The following is a 20,120-nucleotide window of genomic DNA, read 5'->3' on the forward strand; positions in this document are numbered from 1 at the left end:
CTGGTGAGCTCTCCCTGCAGGAGTACAGGACAGCTGGAACCGGGCTGGACTGTTCATTCTGAGACTTCTTGCCTACTAGCTGTAATGGCCTGCTGCATAATCAGTCTCTGAAGATTGCTTTTTTCTTTCATCTCTGCTCAGTATTGACATTCGTAACGGAATTGTGAGCTGACTCTAAGATGGGTCCTTCAGTGACAGAGATAAATATATTCGGAGATACAGTCTCTACAGAGAGATAAAACGCTTTTTTCTTAATTAAAAAACTTTTTTTGTTTTTCAAAATTGTAAGACCTTTGCAGTTCAAAGTCACACCTGCTTTTCCTCCCATCCTTTAAAAGGTGTGATAAAACTGGATGATGAAGTTTAGATAACTACTAAGTTATCTTGAATTGTGACTTTGCTTTTTTTAAAAAATTACTTTACCTATTTGCTGATCAAATTGCTTTTTTAAAAAATACTGTTCAGCTATTACTCTTAATCTGTTTAAGTAGGCATTAAGGCCTTTGAGGAAAGAATCTGATAAAACTCCTTCTCTGAAGATGCTTTATAAATCCATAGCCCTCCACGATTTGGGGTTCCTTCTCTCTTTGTCTATGTTTCTTTCATCTTCTGCCATTCTCCTGCATAAAACCTTCTCCTGCCAGTAGAACTATAGGTACCTCAACCTCTTTGCTCTGCCTAGCTTGCTTGTTTCTTTGTTTTAAGTAAATTCTTAATATTTTGTCAACCTTCAGTTCAAGCATCACCTCTCTGGGAAGCCTTCCATACAACCCCTCCCCCCAGTTGTAGTGAAACCACAGTGGTTCCATGGCCCCATCACACACCAATGGCATAATATTGACTTGGTTCTTTACCCCACCAGGCACTCACCTCCTTGAGAACATGAGGCCTGCCTGACTTTGCATACTTCGCTCCTGGGCATGGTAATTACATAGTACATAGTAGATGCTCAAGATATGTTTTCAGTGAATTGATAAATGAATTATGTTAATTAATAAATCTGTATTTTCATCATTGCTACATATACTTTAGGCATTTTGGCTTAATTTCCTAATTTCAGTATTCAGCTATTTTAACCTGCGTCAATCTATGTGTTACACAGGATGTTTATTACTAAAATGTTACGTTTATTACTAAAATCCAAAGATTAAATTTGAGTGTAATACAAAGGAACTAGACATTGAAGAAATGTCAATCTAAAATTATATCTTAGTTTATTCCTTAATTTATTCAGTCAACATTTAATGGGCACCTTTATGTGCCAGTTATTGGGTTAATAGTGGGAGGATAAAAAAATAATTTAAGATATGGTCTCTTCCCTTCATAAGTTTTTAGTCTTTCTGGGGCAGCACATGTAAAAAGCTGGTTACAATGTAATGTCAGCTGAAATGGGAGCACATAGGAAAGGCACCAGAATAAAAACTTAAAATAGAAATCTATTGCCTCTTTATTCTCAAAATGAAGACAAAGCCTAGGTACAAAATACATTTCTGCTTGTTGCCTTAAATCACTCAACTGAGAACTGAGAAATCATAATTTCTGCCCACTAATCAGTTAGATCCACTTTCTCCAGAAAAGCAAAGAGACACCTATGTTGTTCTTCATGTTAACTAGAAGATTAGAAATGTTAAAGGTGAAACATTCTTTTGGGAGGAAAGTTAACCTGATAATGCCACTTTTTGTTTTAAAATTCTTACATTTTCTTAAATTTATATTTATGTTTAGTTAGAAAATCTTTTCTGACCTCATTTCATCATTTCAGCATAGCCATATGCTAGAAACAACCATATTTGAACAACATCTATTCTATCAGCTTTTGAAAATAAGGAGAGTTCTTAAAGAGGTGAACAAATTTAAATTTTATTTCCCCAGGTCTGTATGAAGAAATTGTCAGGATGGGAAGCACAACAGAGGATATGTAAATTTTGCCTTTCTTTATTGTAATATTGATTTTTTTCCTCACGTCCTTGGAAATGATTATGACACTCACTAATGGATTATTTGGCATGGATTGTTTGCAGGACAGTAAGGCAGTGATAATATCTTACATCCTAGCTCTTTATGGTTTTTACAGCCCTTTCTTATTCATTGTTTATTTTATGTTAATAATGACCTTGAAACAGGTTGGAGAGGGACTTTAATCCCCATTTTTTTCTGTAAAAGTATTGAGACCCATCTGCCTGAAATCACACAGCTAGTAATGGATGAAGTAGGATTAGAACCCAGGTTTTATCCTTGGAGCTGCAGCTCTTTCTGGTAAGTCACATTCCATCCATATGTAGAGATGAGATGAAATCATTTTAATAGAAAGGTAGTGTAGTGATTTATTTCTCAGGAAGGGCTTTGTCTTCAGCTTTTCAAATTCAGAAAATTAACTTTATCGGTCTAGTAATAGTGACTAGGGGGTGATTCACTCTCACCAAATTCACGAGGGACAGAAACCCAAATGCCAGGTGAGAGATACGAATATCAAGAGGGTACAAATACCTGGATCTGCTGGTCAGTGCTTTTGCTCCATTTAAAAAAATGTACTTGAAAATACAAATTATCAATCAGATATTTGTGAATACAGAATCAGGGGCAGAGGAATTAGGGTAGGGTTTTAATGATCAGAGTCATCAGAAACAATAACCTGACATACCTGCTTTAGTAAAGAGCCTATTGTCACAGGAAACTGGACTTCTTGAGTCTCATGGCCCTTAGCATGACTTCAGCCATCATATACCTATGCTGGGAAGCTTTTCCTGGATTCATTCTTGGTCACCTCACATCTGTGTCTTAATCCTTCGTTTATACTTCTTTTTCCCCTACTGGCCTTAAAATTATTAGACAGTAGATTATTATTAGACATTAAATTATTAAACTATTTCCTTACTAGGTAAAGATTGTTTATTATTATTTTCCTACTAGATTATGAGATTATTATTATTAGGAACCATGTTAGCTTTCTTTTTATTTCATTATATTTGTACATTTGATTGGTTAATTAGTACCTAGCCCAGTGCACAGTTCGGTAAACAAATGTTTGCTAAATGATAACTCACAATTGTGTGTTTCTGTAATTTCTGTTGGATGATAACATATGGAATAGTGATTAAAATGCCCTTTTTTTTCCTTCTTAAGTAACGTACAATAAACAACATAGAAAATTTAAAAACATAGCTGTTCTTCAGGGATACTTATTAGTGAGAAAATGGTTTCTGCTGGTGGCTGTTTTGAGATTTGGGCTAGATAACAATTATAATGGTGGTGTTGATTTTAGAAGGAGAAGGAGATTGTCAGTTGGTTTTTATATGCATTAGTATAAGATTTTTTTAAAGTATCAAACTAATTATGTCATTAAAAATAAATCAACCAGCTTAACCCCATTTTTACTCTTTGAGAATTTTACTGCATGCCCTAAACCCTCTCAGTTTTATCCTCCCTCTCCCTCATCCTTCTTTACTTTTCCTTTCTGAATATATTGGGAAAAAAATCCCTGAAAAACATTTTCAAACTTAGAAAACTTGGATTATATATATAATTATGGATATACTTACATAACTTCCCATATTCTATTGATTTACTAGTATTTTTTTTTCTTCTGAAGAGTAGGAAAGTTTAACTCCAAAAAGTCAATGTTTCAACTTAGGTTTTAAAGGTTTTAGGACTGTTGCTTGGAAAGATGACCTGGAGCCTAGCATAGGGACTAGGACATAAGAAGTTTTCAGGTAAAATATTTTGGATGGATGGATGTAAACTAGATAACATGTAGACAACGCATCTGCTTTAAAATAAAGTAAGCCAAATATAATTAAATCTTAACAAAAATGGATATATTTTCATTAAATCATTTCCTGTTGTTTGGGTACATATTCGTATATGTGGTCATACTTTGGAGCTAAGAACCAACCCATAATTAACTGTTGTTCTTTTCAGTTGTTTATGCACGTAAAACTATTTTATAAGGTCATTTGCCATTTAACCTTTAAGTTTTAAAGGCAACAGAGCTTTCATATATTAAATAAAAATAAGTTATAATTGAGTTTTATACAAGTTCAGCAGATAATGTTAATGAAATGTTACCAGGAATGAAAACTGACATCTCAGTGAAATGTGTTGTATAAAGGCTCTTTTAAATGACTTGAATGAATGACTCATACAAGTCCAAAGTCAGCTCTTATTAGAACTTATCATCTATCTCCTTTTTCATTTATTACTCAATTCAGTCTTTCAGTAAATATTTGCTGAGGGCCTACTGCATCATTCACTGTGCTTTCTTTTTAATCTGTACATTTTACAAGATTTTTAAAAACTGAAGGATTAAGAATGAGTTTTCTTTGATAGCATAATTCAGCAGTGAACGTAAGCCCTTTTTAGGGGGTGGGAGTTTAGAAGACCTTTTTTAATTTAAAAAGCATTTTAAGATGTAGAAGCTCCCTAATACATATGTCTTATTGTGCTTTCTGAAATTTTCTCACAGTATCTTTAATTTTTCTCATTGGCATCCCACATCGATTTTGCCTTAGGGAGAGTCAAAGATCTAAAGTGTTCTATATGTTTTACATTATACAAATAATATATATATAATTAAACTTTGTCCAGTAGCATGAAACCTCCCAGTTTAGGCCATTAGAAGAAAGCAATTTTAAGAATTCTTATATCTTATGATATTTTTTTAATACCTGTGGACACTTGTAACTTTTTAATAGAAAAATATAAAATGTTTCTAGATAAAATATACGTGGAGCTTTTTAGAGCAAAAGCTACTATTTCCTTGGTAAGAAGCTCTTAATTCTTTAGCTTTTTTCTGTTTTTCTACATTTATGAAACGTTGATCAGGCACCTACTTTTTGGCAAGTACTGTTGTAGCCACTGGAAAGTCAGCAATAAATAAGATGAAATATCTGCTCACCAAGTTCTCAGTTACTGAAAAAGTGAACAGCAGAGGCTGCTGCACAGTAGAGCTGACTTGTTGTAATAGTAGTATGTGCGCTGCTCTGTGGATGCACAAAGGAAGAGGAATGCTTAGTTCTATCCATCCAACAGAAGTAACCTGAATGTTCTGTGTTCTTTTATAAGGCTTATAAAAAAAAATCAAATGAAGTAGTGGGAAACACGTGGCTAAGATGATTTAAAATCCACTATCTTTCAGATGCATTTTTACAATCCTAAAGCTTAAGAACAAAGTGTGGCTTCTTTCCTGTACCTCATTATGTGTATTCTAAAGACTACAGAGTCTCAAGAAGAGAAACATTTGGATGCTTAAGTTCAAAAATTGTTTAAGATAGAGGTTGCCATGACTACATTAAAGTTTTTCCTTTTCTTCTGTAGCACATTGCTAGCTAAGTTCATTTGTATAAAGAACTTAAATTCTATTCTCCCATTATCTGACTTTATATCCCTTTGTTGTGAGACTCAGTCTTTCTTCAATTCTAATTGAAGTTTCTGGATCCCAAAGGTATTGTTGAGTTATGCTGAATGCATCCCTTTAAAGGGCTATTCTTTTGCCTTGGGAAATATGTATTTTACAGTTTTTCAAAAGTAATTAACTGTTGAAGTTGTATGTTGACTTTCAAGGAGTGGATAATGGTGACTATTTAGAAAAGTTTAATAAATGCTATCTTAAAATATTCATTAATAAAAAATGATGTAAGGAAAGAAAAGTTGCTTTATGTTATGAAACATGGGTCAGGTTTACTATATGGTTTTGTAATTGTGTACAGGACACCTCACTTTTCTTAGTCTCAAGTTACTGAGCATTAAAATTTAGAAATTATGTGATCTTGAAGATTTCTTCACTTTCTAGACTTACATGCTACTACTCTGTAAACATGAAAGATATTTTTAAAGATGTCTAAAAATAGCTGTGGGTAAGCTGACTTTTCTAGTTTTAACTTTTGTATTTAATTGATCACTACTTTATATTCAGTACTGTGGTCCTATGTTATTAACACATTAGGATCACTGAATTTTAGTCATTATGGGGCTTTTAAACACTGTCAGACTAATTATCTGCCATTATTCCTATTTCATTTTATGTTTATATCTACCCAGTGGTACACGAAGGAGAGAGTTACTTTAGTCATCATATTAAGTCAAACTAACCACTGGGTAAGTAAATTGCCTGGATTAGTTCCCTTGACGGAATAAATGAAGCAAAAATGAGTTGTCAGTAGCTATTAATACTGATATATGAACAATATATCCATTATGATTTTTTTGCTAATTTGAAAAATACAAATTTTTGATAATATCAAAGTTTCAGCCACCTTAGTAAATTTAGTGTCATATAAAATTAGCTTTTTTTTAATTTTAGTGTTTTACTGAAATGTAATTGATATACATGTTAGTTTCAGGTATACAGCAAAGTAATTCAGTTACACATATACATACATATATACATATATTTTCAGATTATTTTCCATTGTAGCTTATAAGAAATTAAAATTAACATATTACAATGTCATAGAAATTTTTAACTGGAAATGGGCATACTGATCCATTGATTCTCAACCTCATCTGTTGAAAAACCCATAGTTCAAATAAAGTTTCACCTAGATTCACAATAAGTCAAATATAGGATAGGAGATCTATTCTAGTTAGAATGGGAGGGTGAGATGGTCAGGGAGAGTGTGGTTTCTGGAAAGATCTAGGTGGTACCCAGCTTGGCCTTCCTGCCCCTACCATGTGATCCTGAAGAGGCTCCAAAGACCTCAGCTTTCTGAACCATCCATCTATTCCCATCCTCTCTTAGAAATGAGGTAATGGAGGCCCTCAGAGGTGAAATGACTCATGCAAAGTGGTTTGTTCTAGAAGGGTGTTGAAAATTTGGAGAGAATTGAAGCATTCTTTCTAATGCAAATTATTCCACTTTCATCTCAGTCTGTGGCCTAAAGGGTCTGCCACAGTGAGGTCTGTTTCCCTTGGCCTTGATTAAATCCTAATGGGCCCCTCTCCTTTGAAGGTGGGAAGATTCCCTAAGTGTAATAAGTATTAGCTTCAGAAGGGATGGGACAGGGAAGAAGGAAATTGTCTGGAAGGGTGGTGTGATAGGACCAGTTAATAAAAACACATCAGTGGCACACATGTCCCATGTACCACTGATGTCATGTCTTGTGTGAATTCTCAGGGCTAATCCTCATGTCATCTTTTTGTAGACATTAGTATCATCCTTAATTTTCATATGAGGCCAAAGAGGTTAAATGACTTGCCAATTTATATGCCTTCAGATTCAAATCCCTTTATTTTGCCTCTAAAGCTTTGAAACCACTGTTAAATTAATTAAACAAGGAGGCCATGAACTGATGGGATTCTAATGCTGTGGTGGCCTATATAAGCAAACCAAAATCTAATCCTATAAATGCCTCAAGGTTACAAAAACAAAAGGCTAAGGACAGCCAGCTGCAAACAGCCAACTGGGCTTTAAGCTATAGCCAATCAATAATTTCCTTTCTTTGCTTCCATATTCTCCATCAAAGCCTCTCCCTGGGCTTCTGCCAGTGGAGCCTCCTAAACCATGTTCAGTTTGGCTCCACCCTACTTGAATTGATTTTTGCTCATGTAAACTCTTTAAATCTGAATATTCCTCAGTCTTATCTTTTATTAACACTAAGCTCTACTTCCTCTCTAATGTTAATACAGTACCACTCATTTTAGTAACTATTCAGAAAGGTGTTTCCTACAAGTAGAGGAGTACACTGGCTTTGGTTGTTGTTTGTCCCTATCTGATAGAAAAGTTTTGTTCAGATGATATTTAGAAGGCAGTTGACTGTTACAAAAGGGGAACTAGAATAAGAAAACCTGCTTTCTAGGCTTAATTTTGCTGTCTGAGTCAGATAAATCATACTACTCTCTGAGTGTTAGTTTCCCACAAAATGTGGAGTTTGGACAAAATTTTCACTGTTCTTTGAAAATTGATAGTTAATGTTCTAGGAAATCCCATAAAGGTTTCTTCTGGAGTCACCATTATGAAGAAATCTCTTTTTTAGAGCAAAAATATTTTTTGTTATTGTGCAGAATTTATGCACTAAAATGTAATGAATACCATATATTTAATAGATACTATCTTTGAGAACAATTTCCTTTGATTCTGATATTTTGAGATTCTCAAATCAGATATTTGAGAGTCTCAAACTGGCTAAGATTCTCTTTTGTCATTATGATAGGAATAGCTGCAGGTAAAAAGAAAAAAAAAAAAAGAAGGGAGATGTCGTATTTTGTGTCCTTGTCATATTCAGGACCTTATGTTTGAACAGAGAACATTACTGCAGATCTTAAACAAGTCATGTACTATTTTCATCCCTCATGAAACTAGGCTCAGCTGACTCCCTTAGATTAAAATGTAGGCCTTGCAATGAATTTCTTTTAGAGAAACCAGGAGTAACTTAAATAGCACAATTCTTTTTTTCTCCCAAATCTTAAAATATGCTTTGGGCAGATTTTGAGGGAGTCTTTGGACTTTTTATCTTTTTGCTTCTGCTGTTTTCAGAACTTGGGACTTGTGCCTTTGGGGGACATCCACAGGAATAAAGTAACATAGGTTCAGGATAGTTCTCTTTAAAAAATAATTCCAAGTGCAGCACCCCAAAACATCAGATTTGTGGAAGCTGGTTATGGCACAGCTACAATCAGGAAGGATAATTTGCAGTGCAGAAATTCCTCCTTTAAAATGTTCTTTTCGAGAGTGAGGAATGCCATCTCAGGAGGCTCAGGAGTAGGGCTGCATATTGGTGTAGTGATTTCTGTATGCTTAAAAATTACCAGCTTGTTGTGATGCTGTCATTTCTCATTAGGAAAAGAATTCTGATTTGTATTTATTTTTAATTATAGTTTTTGCTCAACCGAGCACTTCATTAATAGTATTATATGTGAAGCTGATTTCTGTACATAATTAGCAAAACAAATGATATTTCTAATCCAGAACTTGTTCTGTCTATTTATGCTTGTATTTCTTGTGTGAGACTCACTCCGTGTATTGGGGAACTCTGATTTTTAATGCAGGATAACAGAACTTCATTCAATATTGTGTGAGAGCCAATGGAATTTGATTGCCTGATTTGCTTTTTTAACTTCCCTTTTACCATTCACTTCTTACTTAGCATTTGTATAGTCCCAAGGGTAGGTGCCTGTGGGGAAAAGCATTCATTTCTGCATTATCCTTAACATTCACTCGTCTTAGGTTGAAGTTTAATCATCTTATTTTCCAAACTGGGGAACAGAATAACGGGAGATTTGCTTCAGGTTGTAATTGAACCTCTACTGGGGTGATTAATAGTAGTTTAGCAGCTGGGTGTTGTGAAAGCACACAGACCCAAGAATTAGGAGACTGCCTCATGACCTTCAGTGACTTCATTTCTAAAACGAGACCTCCCTTCAAGCTCTATGATTATATAATTTTTGTAATAATCTTAAATAAGCTCAAAACTATTTCAATATATTTCCTGAGCAGACATAATATATTACTGACAGATAGTGACAGAATTTACATGGAGACTTCATGATATATTCAGGTTTTCATCATATTTATTCACACGTTTGACATGTGTGACTAAAACTCTGGCCTATAGATCAGGTGGTAATTTTACTAGGATCAGAAGTAGTCTATAAAAGGATTCTTAGGAACTGTACAAATTCATAGGGAATTTGGAGGGTTTTTTTCACTTGTATATTAAGAAAAATTATGTATGTATAAAAAATAATCTCTTTGCAAAATGTCTGTGTGCACGCACATATGTAAGATCCTTTAGCTCTGTTCAGAAAATTCTCAATGTGGTTGACTAAATTTATGTACTAAAATATCTCATTTTGTTCTGGTTTTTATTCCTCTCAGTAGATGTCCTGGGTAATTTATTTAGTTAGGCCTCGATTTGTATTTGAAAAAATTCACATCGGTGAAGAGGACCAGTCTTCCTAAATAAACTTTCCTTTTTCCCTTGATACTTTCGATTTTTAAAAGCTTCTTCTTACTGTCCAGTTCCAGTGTATTTGGGAGCTTAGTGCAGGGGGATGGTTTGTAAGTGATGCCATCCTTTTATCTTCAGAGGCATTTCCAGCTGTATTTAGAGGCAGTCTCTCTAGCAAACTCTTGTGATCATATGACATGAGAAAACACTACCATGATGCCTGGCACAACAATGGTTTAGAAATGCATGTCTCCTGAAGACCTGCTTTCAATTATCCTATATTTCAGATGCTAACTTTTGGGGTAATTTTCCAGAGAATTCAAGCAATGTTTAAATGTTTTCTACTTCATTGGAAGGCAGTCAAATACTCTAAGTCTTTGAAGTCTCCATTCTTTGAGTCACTTGAAGACCATCCATGACCCTGGTGTAGTTAAAAGAAATAGTGATTCCACCTACAGTTGATCCTATGGACCAGGTACATATTTGCTGCCCTGTGCTTTCTGATTACAAACACTGCTCACTCTGGAGTCTTACACATGGGAGGACATGATAGGCATAAATACCACCTTCACAAAAGAAAAGAAAAGGAAAGAAAAGAAAGAAGTGTGTTCTGTATTGGTTCTTAGAAGTCCAAGTAAATGCTTTCATACTGATCTCAGGAGGGTTGATTTTTGGAGCAGAGATGTGCCAGAAAAAGATGGCAGGAAACAGATTTTCATCACGATTGTGTTCTTTCATTAGCTCAGGTTGGCAGAACAGAAAGTCACTGGTTTGTAAAGAAGATAAGGAAACCTCTGGACAACAGTCCGATGATGCACTATAGATAGTGAAGAATACTTCAGTCGCAGTGTTATTACAGAGAACTCAAAATTACATGTCAGAGAAGAAAGTTTCTTTGACAAGGACTCAGAGAGCAGGGTCTCTGAATAGTTCGGCTTCTGTTCTACGTATAATAAAATAATTGGTTTTCATGCCTATTAAACAAAACAGCATGAATGCCACCATCTTATATTTTTATGAAGAATTGTGAAAATAAAACAAGTTTTGAAAGGAACTGAAATAAAATGAGCTCCATTGGTCAAATAATTTCTTCAAATGCAATGAACAAGGAATAAATCAAAGCACCACATTTCAGGTGCACTGTGGGTCAATACTCATCTGCCATGAGTTCAGTGATGGGTGATGCTTTTCTGTTACTGTAACTGAGGAAGCAGATGATACAGATATGGTGTGTATTCTCAGTTCCCTATAATAAGCATGGAATTGCTCATCTATTTTCATTCGGGAAATGTGCCAGATTTCCCTCACACTCCATGATTTCCCCCTTACGCTCTTGTCAAACTGCTTAAAACAATAGAGCTATATTTGAGTCCAGGGGCTATAAGAAATATTTTTTTAAAAGAATAAGAAAAATTCAATTCAAAACTTGAAAAAATCTTTCCCAATTATGGTTTTGAGTTTGAAAAATAATCACCTAAACAAGGTATGGCAGGAGTTTTCACGCCTGTGTGCCGGTTTGTGCATCTTTCAGTAAGAAGACACTCATTACGGGACAGGTCGTGGGCTCTTTCTCTAACACCTGGGTTGACAAATGATTATTGTCAGATGATCTGGTGGTACTTGGAAAAGGTCTGAAGGAGCAGACACAGTTAGTTCTTGATGTGCCCTGAGACAGTGAAGCTTTATTATTTATCTCATGTGTGGAAATGAAAGGTACTACTTAAAGCTTTGAGTTTATTTCTTCCTGTCACTTAACTTATAGACATAAATTTCTGGGAGCCTCTCAAAAGCCCCTAGCTTAACTTGGAGTCAGTTAAGCTGACTTGACACAGGGGGCACAATTTGATTCCCATTATATCTGCTCATAATAGGCTTTTTGATGAATTCTACTTTAATAAGTTTCCAGCAATATTTAACCACTATACCATTGAAGGATTAGGCTACATTTGGGTAATGAACATTTGGGGGCTATGAGATGCCCAAAAACAGTGGCATAAAAAAGAAAGATTTATTGCCTTTAACTGGTGAGTAGAAAGGATCAGAGTTAAAGGAGGAAGTAATTAAAAGATGAAATGGCCATTTCTTTGAAAGAGAAAATAGTACAATTTGTGATGCCTATAAATTTTGATTTTGTGTAAATGGGCAGTTTAGGCCCTTGCTAACTTTTGCAACAGCTACCTCATGAAGAACATGGGCAATATGCCAACTTAAGCATCTTTTTGAGGTTGCACTTTGGCTAGAGGACCAGTTGTGGAAAGGATTCTAAATCTTAATTGGGAGAAAGGGTTCTTTTAAAACAAGGTTGTAAATTTGCATCCACTTTATACTTAAAAGGCTGATATTCATCTCATATATGGATTAGGTGAAAAAGTAGGTGACAAATCACCTGTTTGGAAGAATTTCTTAGTGATAAACTCTACAGATAATATAAGAATACACTTCAAACTATCATTTTAGACTAAGAAAAGCAAATGATTTTATGTTACATTATAACAGCTTCACAGGGTAGGGTTTAATGGTTTTATTTTTGATCACTGGATTTGAGTTATGAGAAGAAAATTTCCCTTCACACAGTTGCATGATTAAAATCTAGAATCCTTTAAACTTGATCTGGAACCGCCACAAGAATTTACTATTCCCACCAAAATTACTCTTTGAAGTAAAATTAATTTGCCACTAATCTGTGCTGCAAGAATATTTCACATCACTCAGTCAAGAATTAGTCAACATTAATTTCATAGTATGGCAAAACTTTTTTTGAAGCTTAGAAGTTTTTTGTATTTCATACTTTCATTTTTCATATACTACTTACATTTTAGATATTCAAGCATAGCCATGTAGTAGTGTTTAGATTAAACTACTAAGGAGTTGGAGTTTAAAATCTAAATTGCAAATAGAATAAGTTTTTTCCATGATTTATTTCAATTGTAATACATGATGCTGGTTAGTAAGATATTATATATCTTTGTGATTATTCCTGGTCTTGTGTAGGTTTTCTTGGAAGGTCTAGTTCTGTTTCAGTGAATGAAAGCCATCCTCAGTGTATGAGAAGAATAATTGTGTTAGGATGGTGAAAAATGTGGAATTGATAATTCTAGTTTTGTGATTTTCTTTAATGACTGATTCCCAGCAATTGTATGGAGAAATATGGATTAGAAAAAATATAATTTTCTCTAATGTAGACTTAACTCCTATATCCATGGATGGATAAGATCTTTGAAAAGCTTTACTTATGCTTTCATATTTTACTATAGTCCTGATCCTGAAAATTCTTTGAGGTCCTGGTCATTTCCATGATTTTTTGTTGTTGTTTTCTATCATATAACAATAGTAACAATATCAAAACAACAAAAGTAATATCAGTCATAACATTCTATATTGTAAAAAAAAAAAAAAAGAATGAAAAGAAAAAGAGAAAGAAAAATTCAGTTTTCATATATGTCCTTATTTGGTTTCCAGAGTAATCCTGTCAGCACGTGCTGTTAAACCCACTTAATGGGTGATAAAATGAGGCTCAGAAAGACATAATGAGCTGGTTGAAGTCACAGGGCTGGTAAGTAATGGCTCCTGATCTTGATCCCAGGTCCCTGACTCCAGTATCAGCCATCTTTCGGTTAGGCTCTATTGTATAAAGCTTTGTGTTATAAATAAATAGGTACTTGATTGGCCCCTTTATTAATTAATAAAGTACTTTCTGGTCTACAACAATGTCTTATTCACTCATAAGCAGATACAAAACTGGATATTCTTTTTTGCACATAAAATTAAATGATAGTTTTTTAAAACTTAAGAAGGAAGAGTTAATGGTTCATCATGTAGTTGGCAATGAACATGTTAAATTGCATTGAAATTACTTGACATTTGAGACATTTGTTCTTTAATTTGACTTTTAATTTTCCTATTTGATGATACTTTATTTGTAGACCACCTTTGCAAAAATACTGCTTTGAGTCACTGACCCTATTTTGTTTTCCTTATATAAGCATTCAAAACTACTAGAAACTATTTGTTTAAATACCTTTTGTTTATTGCCCATTTCTCACCACTTGCACTAGAAAGTTAACTTTACTAAAGTGGTTTCCTCCTTTGTTCCTGGCTTTGTCTCCAATGCCTACTTAGAATAGTGCCTAGCTAGTTAAATAAATCTCTGCTGGCTGGCTGACTGATTGAATGAATGAATGAATATCAGTTGTTTTTCAATGTAAATTTCCAAAATAGCATTATAAAAATATTTACTTTATAAGACACTCAATTATGACCTTGGTTTTACTGATGAATGGTGAGTTCCTAATAGCAGCTTCTATGAGTGGAATATTGAGTAACATAAGATTGGCAAACTGAGAAATCAATGTGTGTTTTTAACTTGGGAGACTACAGGAACTATAACAAAAGCTACTTATAAATAGTAGCGTGTATTAAAAGTATAGTTAAGTACAGATTGCTTAAATCTAATCATTAAAGTGTTTCTAATCCAATGTCTATCCTTATATTAGTATCTTGAATAAATCTGAAGTAATGAAGATAGTGTTTTGTGAAGATACTTTTTTCACTTAATGTAGGTTTTCTTCACTTGATTTTTTTTTTGGATTATGTCTACAGTATTATAGTCTAGTGAAGGCGTAAGGTATAGGGATTATTTTCTTAAATTTTGTGGTATTCTACTGGAAGAACATAGAAAACCATGCAAATTTGGTCACAATATGTTCCTAATATCTAGACTTGTCACTGACTTTAAAAAAATAATATAAAATGCTATAACAAGAATAAAAAGACTAATAATAAACATTAAGGTAATTGAATGTAAGTGTTAAGAAAAGTCCTTTAGAAAATGATTGGGTGTGGCTGAAGGGCAGACCTGGTTCACTACCATATGATAGTGATCAACTGGGAAGTGGTCATTACGTCAACAGTATGTGAGGTTTGCCTCTTTAGTGAAGCCTAGATAAGAGTAAAGAATCTGTCCCAGAAATTGATACTTATAGAGGACAGTGTGTTTCCCTAAAGAGTGAAAACACTCTTGTTGTAAAGAAACTCATATACACTGTTAAGGAAAAAAGTTGATGCAAACCAAAACAACATCTGCTGTTAGTTAAGATAGGGCAAATATTGTTGGTACCAAGCTTCAGCAGAAGCATCCAGAATCCATGCAGTGTATATGAAATGAGCAGCATTTACTTAAATATAAGCTCTGTACTAGATTCCATAATATTATCAGCAGAATTGGAAGTACTCTATTGTACAGCTCAGAGCTTTGCTGTGGACAGCGAGTGTTGTAAATAAATTGTTGGGAGTTCATTATTATCCAACAAAATTATTGCTCACTCTATCTGAAATAACAAATCTATGGCTCTGACATTTAATCAGAGCATGAAACACATTTATTGAATCTCGTATTTGAGATTATTACTTTAGTGGCGCCCCCATTGAAGCATGTGGATTTTAAAAAGTCCTTTCAGACAAAGCAAAATACACAGTGCTTGTTATACAGGCACAGATTCCTTTATTCTTTGCTTCATGTTCAGGTGCCTTTTCTTGAACGTGCTTATTCTGAGTTTTTAATGAACAGAAATGGCTTTAGCCTAAGTATACAAAGAACAAGGAGGGTTTTTTTCCTATAACAAAGGACCTAGAAGGTTGGGAATTGCCCGTAGTTTTCTGTGACTGATTAGTTGAATGTAAACTATAATAGAATGTGAAAGGAAATTTCTGTCTGCTGTAGGGCTGGTATTGTAGCATCAGGCGATTTTACATGCCTACGTAATTTGAATTATTAGACTTTTTATTTAGACTGTCCCTAGTCTGAGTCCAGGAAGAAAGGAAGGAAGGAAAGGAGAGAAGGGAAAAAAGGAGAGAAAAAGAAGGGAACGAAGAGGGTATCTGGGTCTCTACAATTCTGCTTTTTCACTTCCTTGTGAGAGAAGCTCTAAGTATTGTCTCTTCATGAGCTTCTGCAAATCATACTGCAGCTTAACCGTCTCCTCTCTGATTTAATAGAAACTTTGATTGTTTTCTAGGATTTACATCCAGAGTAATTGTTTCTGCATTTTAATGTAGTAAGAAGTAGATTGAATAAATGCATAACATATTAGAAACGCTATTAAGCCAATGATTCTGTGGGGTACCGCTGAATGGATGCTTTCCTTTTCTCTTATGAACAAAACACAAATTTCTCCAATTATTTTTAAATTGATTATTCTCTGTTGTTGCTGAAGGAAAAGTGAAAAAATAAATCTGTCTGTCTGTTCATTCCATTTCTTTAGTATGATTAAATGGAACAACAGAAGACTGTTGTAGACAGTTAGGAACGTCTGCCTCCAACATCTGTTAGGGACATTTTGATGTGTACCCTGGCTATATAGTGTTTTCACACAGAAACTTTAGTTCTCATTATCTTATCGTTACTTATATTATAAATCTCTAGCATCTTTTAGCAGCCATACCTCACCCATCCTTGCCCTGTCTGAGTCCCTGCCTCAAAAGAGTCAGCCCTTATCCCAGGCCTAGGATGATAAGCAACCTTGGAGAGGGTTTTCATATGGCAGTAGTAGTGGTGGTGGTAGATTTACTTTATTTGCTTGCTTTCGTAAGTGGACCATTTCTAAAAGAGCTTTCTCAAAACCACTGAGCTTCCAGAGAGAAGAGACTTCTGTCGTTTTAAGGGCTGATAATTGAGTTCTTTCAAAAAGAACTGACCTTCCCAGTCAGAACAATATTAGGAGAGTTTAAAAGGTTATGAAACTTGCCGCTGAATAAGGAGAACCATGACTTGAGTTTTTATTGTTCCATTTTCAGGGTCTTAAATAATCTACATATTTGCCTCAATTCTTTTAGGTCCCAGTGGAGAAGTAAGTAGGTGAAGGATGAGTATTCTCCTTCCCATTTTCATTTCATTCAGAGTGGAGGTGTTAATTTGCTTGTTCCACTGTGCAGGTATTGGTAACATGATGTGTTCTAGGGTCCTCCACAGCATCCTTGTAAACATACTGTTAGTGTTACTGTGAGACTAAGAATATGCTTCCAAGAAAATTTACAGTCTCCTATTTGCACTTTGCTTTTGTTTTTGGTCGAGAAAAATAAGCCTGCCCTTGTTGATGCTTTAAGCATTGAGCTTGCATTATATTCCTGGGAGCATCGTGTAGATTTGATACATACATCAGTGGAGTTAAATTGGGTAAAAGAGCTGTTGATAAAAGTGGGATGCTGTAAAAGACAATGGCCCTGTCCCATTCATGTAACTCAGGCAATCTGTATCCATCTCTTATATATTTCTATGGATTTTTTCTTCCCCATTTGCATAAATTGGTAGTATACATAATAAAAAATGCAAACAACAGAAAGCAAGCCCATTTTTAAAACTATAAAAAGTAGACCCACTGTCGGGAGATTTGTTCTCTTGGGGCAGGAGGAACAATAAAAATAAATGCTTTATTGGTGACTTAGAAGGTACAGGGAGGGTTGTTGTTGTTTTTATTCCTCCCAGCAAGCTAAATAGCACGTGGCAGTTGCCACAGCAACCCATTTTTGTGATTTGCAGAATAAAGGAACAAACCAGATGTAAACTATCAGTCAATAAACTTCCGTTGTCATAGAAGATGGGAACATACGTAGTCTCATTTGGTCAATTTATAAACTTTTGTGTTGTCTTGTTCTCATCTGTTCCTTTCCACGTGTTGTCAGGAATTAGCAGTCTTCTCTTTAGCTGCATCATTTCTGAATTTCATACTTGGTATAACTAGATACAACTGGATGTCAGAATCCTAGAAGTGTGTTGTTGCAAAATGAAGGTGATTTGACATCGATTTCGTCATTTTTCCACATGTTGACATATGGATTCCTTGGTTTATCTCATGGAGAAAAATCAAATTGTTTTCAAGGGCACTTTAATAGGCTTTGTGATTATTTTATTTGGAAATACACATTTTCAGTCTGCAGAGATGAGTGTACTTTTGTCTCCCTGATTCCTTTCCTGGAAATCAAATTGCTCTGTCCTGGAGCTTTTCCAAATGGCCATGTTTTTGGTCTCTGTATTGCGGCAAGTGGACCCACATTTTGGGCCCAACTTAAGTCTATCAGCTGTTGTACCTGCAGCGCCTCTTCCTTCCTTTTTTTTTTTTTTTTCCTCTTCTCTTTTGTGTAAGCCTCTCCCCTTCCCTCTGCTTGCTTTTACTTTCTTCTCCAGTATTTCAGAAGTCACTGTCCTCTCAATCCCAAAGAGATTTTGCCCCTACTTCCAGTGGGATGAGAACCTGGGCATATGGGTGCATGTTTTTAATTTGATAAGTAAATTCACCTTATAGCTTATTAGGATACACTAACAATCCCTTCCCCTGCTGCCCCCTGGCAAGTCCTCCACCTTTTCTATTTCTAATAACAACTCTCCTTTTCTGTCCATTTAAGGATCTTTCTTTAGCATTTGTTCCAAAAAGCTAAAGCCTGAACAGACTAGGTAGGGGGATTTAATGATGGGATTTTCTAGGATTTAGCACTGTGTTAAACTATTGCTGGCAACCATACTCAGCAATTTCATGTATATCTCCTCCTTTTTTTTTAAAACTGCTCTGAGCAGCAATCAAAGTGATGCTGTTAGTTACCTAACTGACAGCATGAGGATACATGAAATATGTAGACTTGGAGGCCTAGCAACAGATGTGAAAACATTGCTAGAACACAGGGTGGCACTCGGTAAATCTACAGCAGATGACATAAGACATTGTTTCCCTCTTTAGAATAATATTGAATTGTGGCTTACAGAACTATACATTTATGGGGAAGTGGGCAAAGACAATTGTATGACTACTGTCTCTTCTCTACCTGGAGCTTCATCATTTCTACTACACAAAACTAGCTCTTGCTGTGGGAAATGGAGGTGTCTATGTGCATACGTGAAGGAAGGAAGGAAGGAAGGATGGAATTCTTCAACAGCAAGAGATATTTTTCTAGCAAATTTGGCTTTCAGAATGATGACCTGAATATAAGCCTCAACCCAGAAATAGGAGTGGTATTACGCTTTGAAAGTGAAAATGAAATCGTAGCCTTTCCTCCAAACCTGTATTACAGGCATATCACTTTTTACTGTTCCCATTTGGCTCCACATTTAACCCCAGTACCTCCTAAGCAGCCAATGCAAATACTTTATCTTAACTCTACTGCTCTCTGGCACTCTGAGAAGGATATTCTTTACAGACAGACAGCCTAGTGATTAAGGGATCAGACATAGACTCCACTTCTTCCTCTTCCTCTGTCATTGATTTCTCATCTACTACAAGGTGAGTGAGAACAGTACCTACTTCAGGGGAATGTCATGAAAATTAAATTAAGAGGACACATTAGTTTAAAAAAATTTTCTTAATTGTAACTGTGCTGGGAACATACGAAGTAATTAGTAAATGTTAATCACTATCATATTAGTGATAGTCAGAATAATGGTCAAATTTATTAGAATTTGTTGGAACTGGAGAAATGGCAGAGCAACACAGAGTTACTTGAATGGCATTTGATTTCCTTAAAAGGTTGTAGAATTTTACTTGCTTTGCAGATTTTTTTTTATTATTATTTCTATAAGAACTCTTAAAATGCACCACAATATTAGTCCTCTCAGTTCTGTGGCATGTCTTACAAGAAGAAGCATTCTGGGAAACTAGGTACAAGTAAGTATGGCTAGACTTAATTGAAAAACTTGTGAACTGGTAAGAACAGTTGGGAGATGTCAAAAAAAGTCAATAGTATTTGTGTGTGTGAAAGTGTATGCACGTGTGCCTCCATGTTTGTGTGAAGTTAGAACTGAAATAGACAGAGCTGTAGAAGTACCATAAGTTGTAGAAGTCAACTATAAACCTAGAAAAATTCTAGTATGACTTTTAAGATGATGGGATAGGACAGTTGTCATTTGAGATGTGGTTACATTTGAGAGGAAACATACCTTCTGGAGATGGTTAAAAAAGTAATTTAAACGGCATTCATTAGTACTGAAGGATTTTTCAAATGAGAGAAAATAAAAACTGTCTCGAAAGTCATTTTGATAAATGGACACTCTATGCTCTAAAAGAAGGTCATGCCATCATCAGCAATTTACATTTTATTTTAGTAACTCAGGGCCTTGGGTACTCATTGTTCGATACTGTGCATTTTTTGGAGAGGAAACTTAAAGCAGCATTTTTATAAAAGTTAAGAAGTAAGTTTGAAATGAGATTATAATTTCAAAGTTTGCGATTATTTTATATGTGTTATAAAGCTTCT

The 20,120-nt window shown here is 34.9% G+C and overlaps 2 protein-coding genes across 13 annotated transcripts in view; one reads left to right on the top strand and one right to left on the bottom strand.

The window, feature by feature from the left end:
• IMMP2L (inner mitochondrial membrane peptidase subunit 2) overlaps positions 1-20,120 on the top strand; it is a 1,220,903-nt gene that overhangs the window by 380,745 nt on the left and 820,038 nt on the right. The window lies entirely within an intron of this gene.
• The window catches only part of LRRN3 (leucine rich repeat neuronal 3), a 35,479-nt gene that overhangs the window by 3,869 nt on the left and 11,490 nt on the right, over positions 1-20,120 (bottom strand). The gene's annotated exons all lie outside the window — the stretch shown is intronic.

The sequence above is a fragment of the Camelus ferus genome, chromosome 7 (assembly GCF_009834535.1).
Source record: "Camelus ferus isolate YT-003-E chromosome 7, BCGSAC_Cfer_1.0, whole genome shotgun sequence".
Taxonomy (NCBI): domain Eukaryota; kingdom Metazoa; phylum Chordata; class Mammalia; order Artiodactyla; family Camelidae; genus Camelus; species Camelus ferus.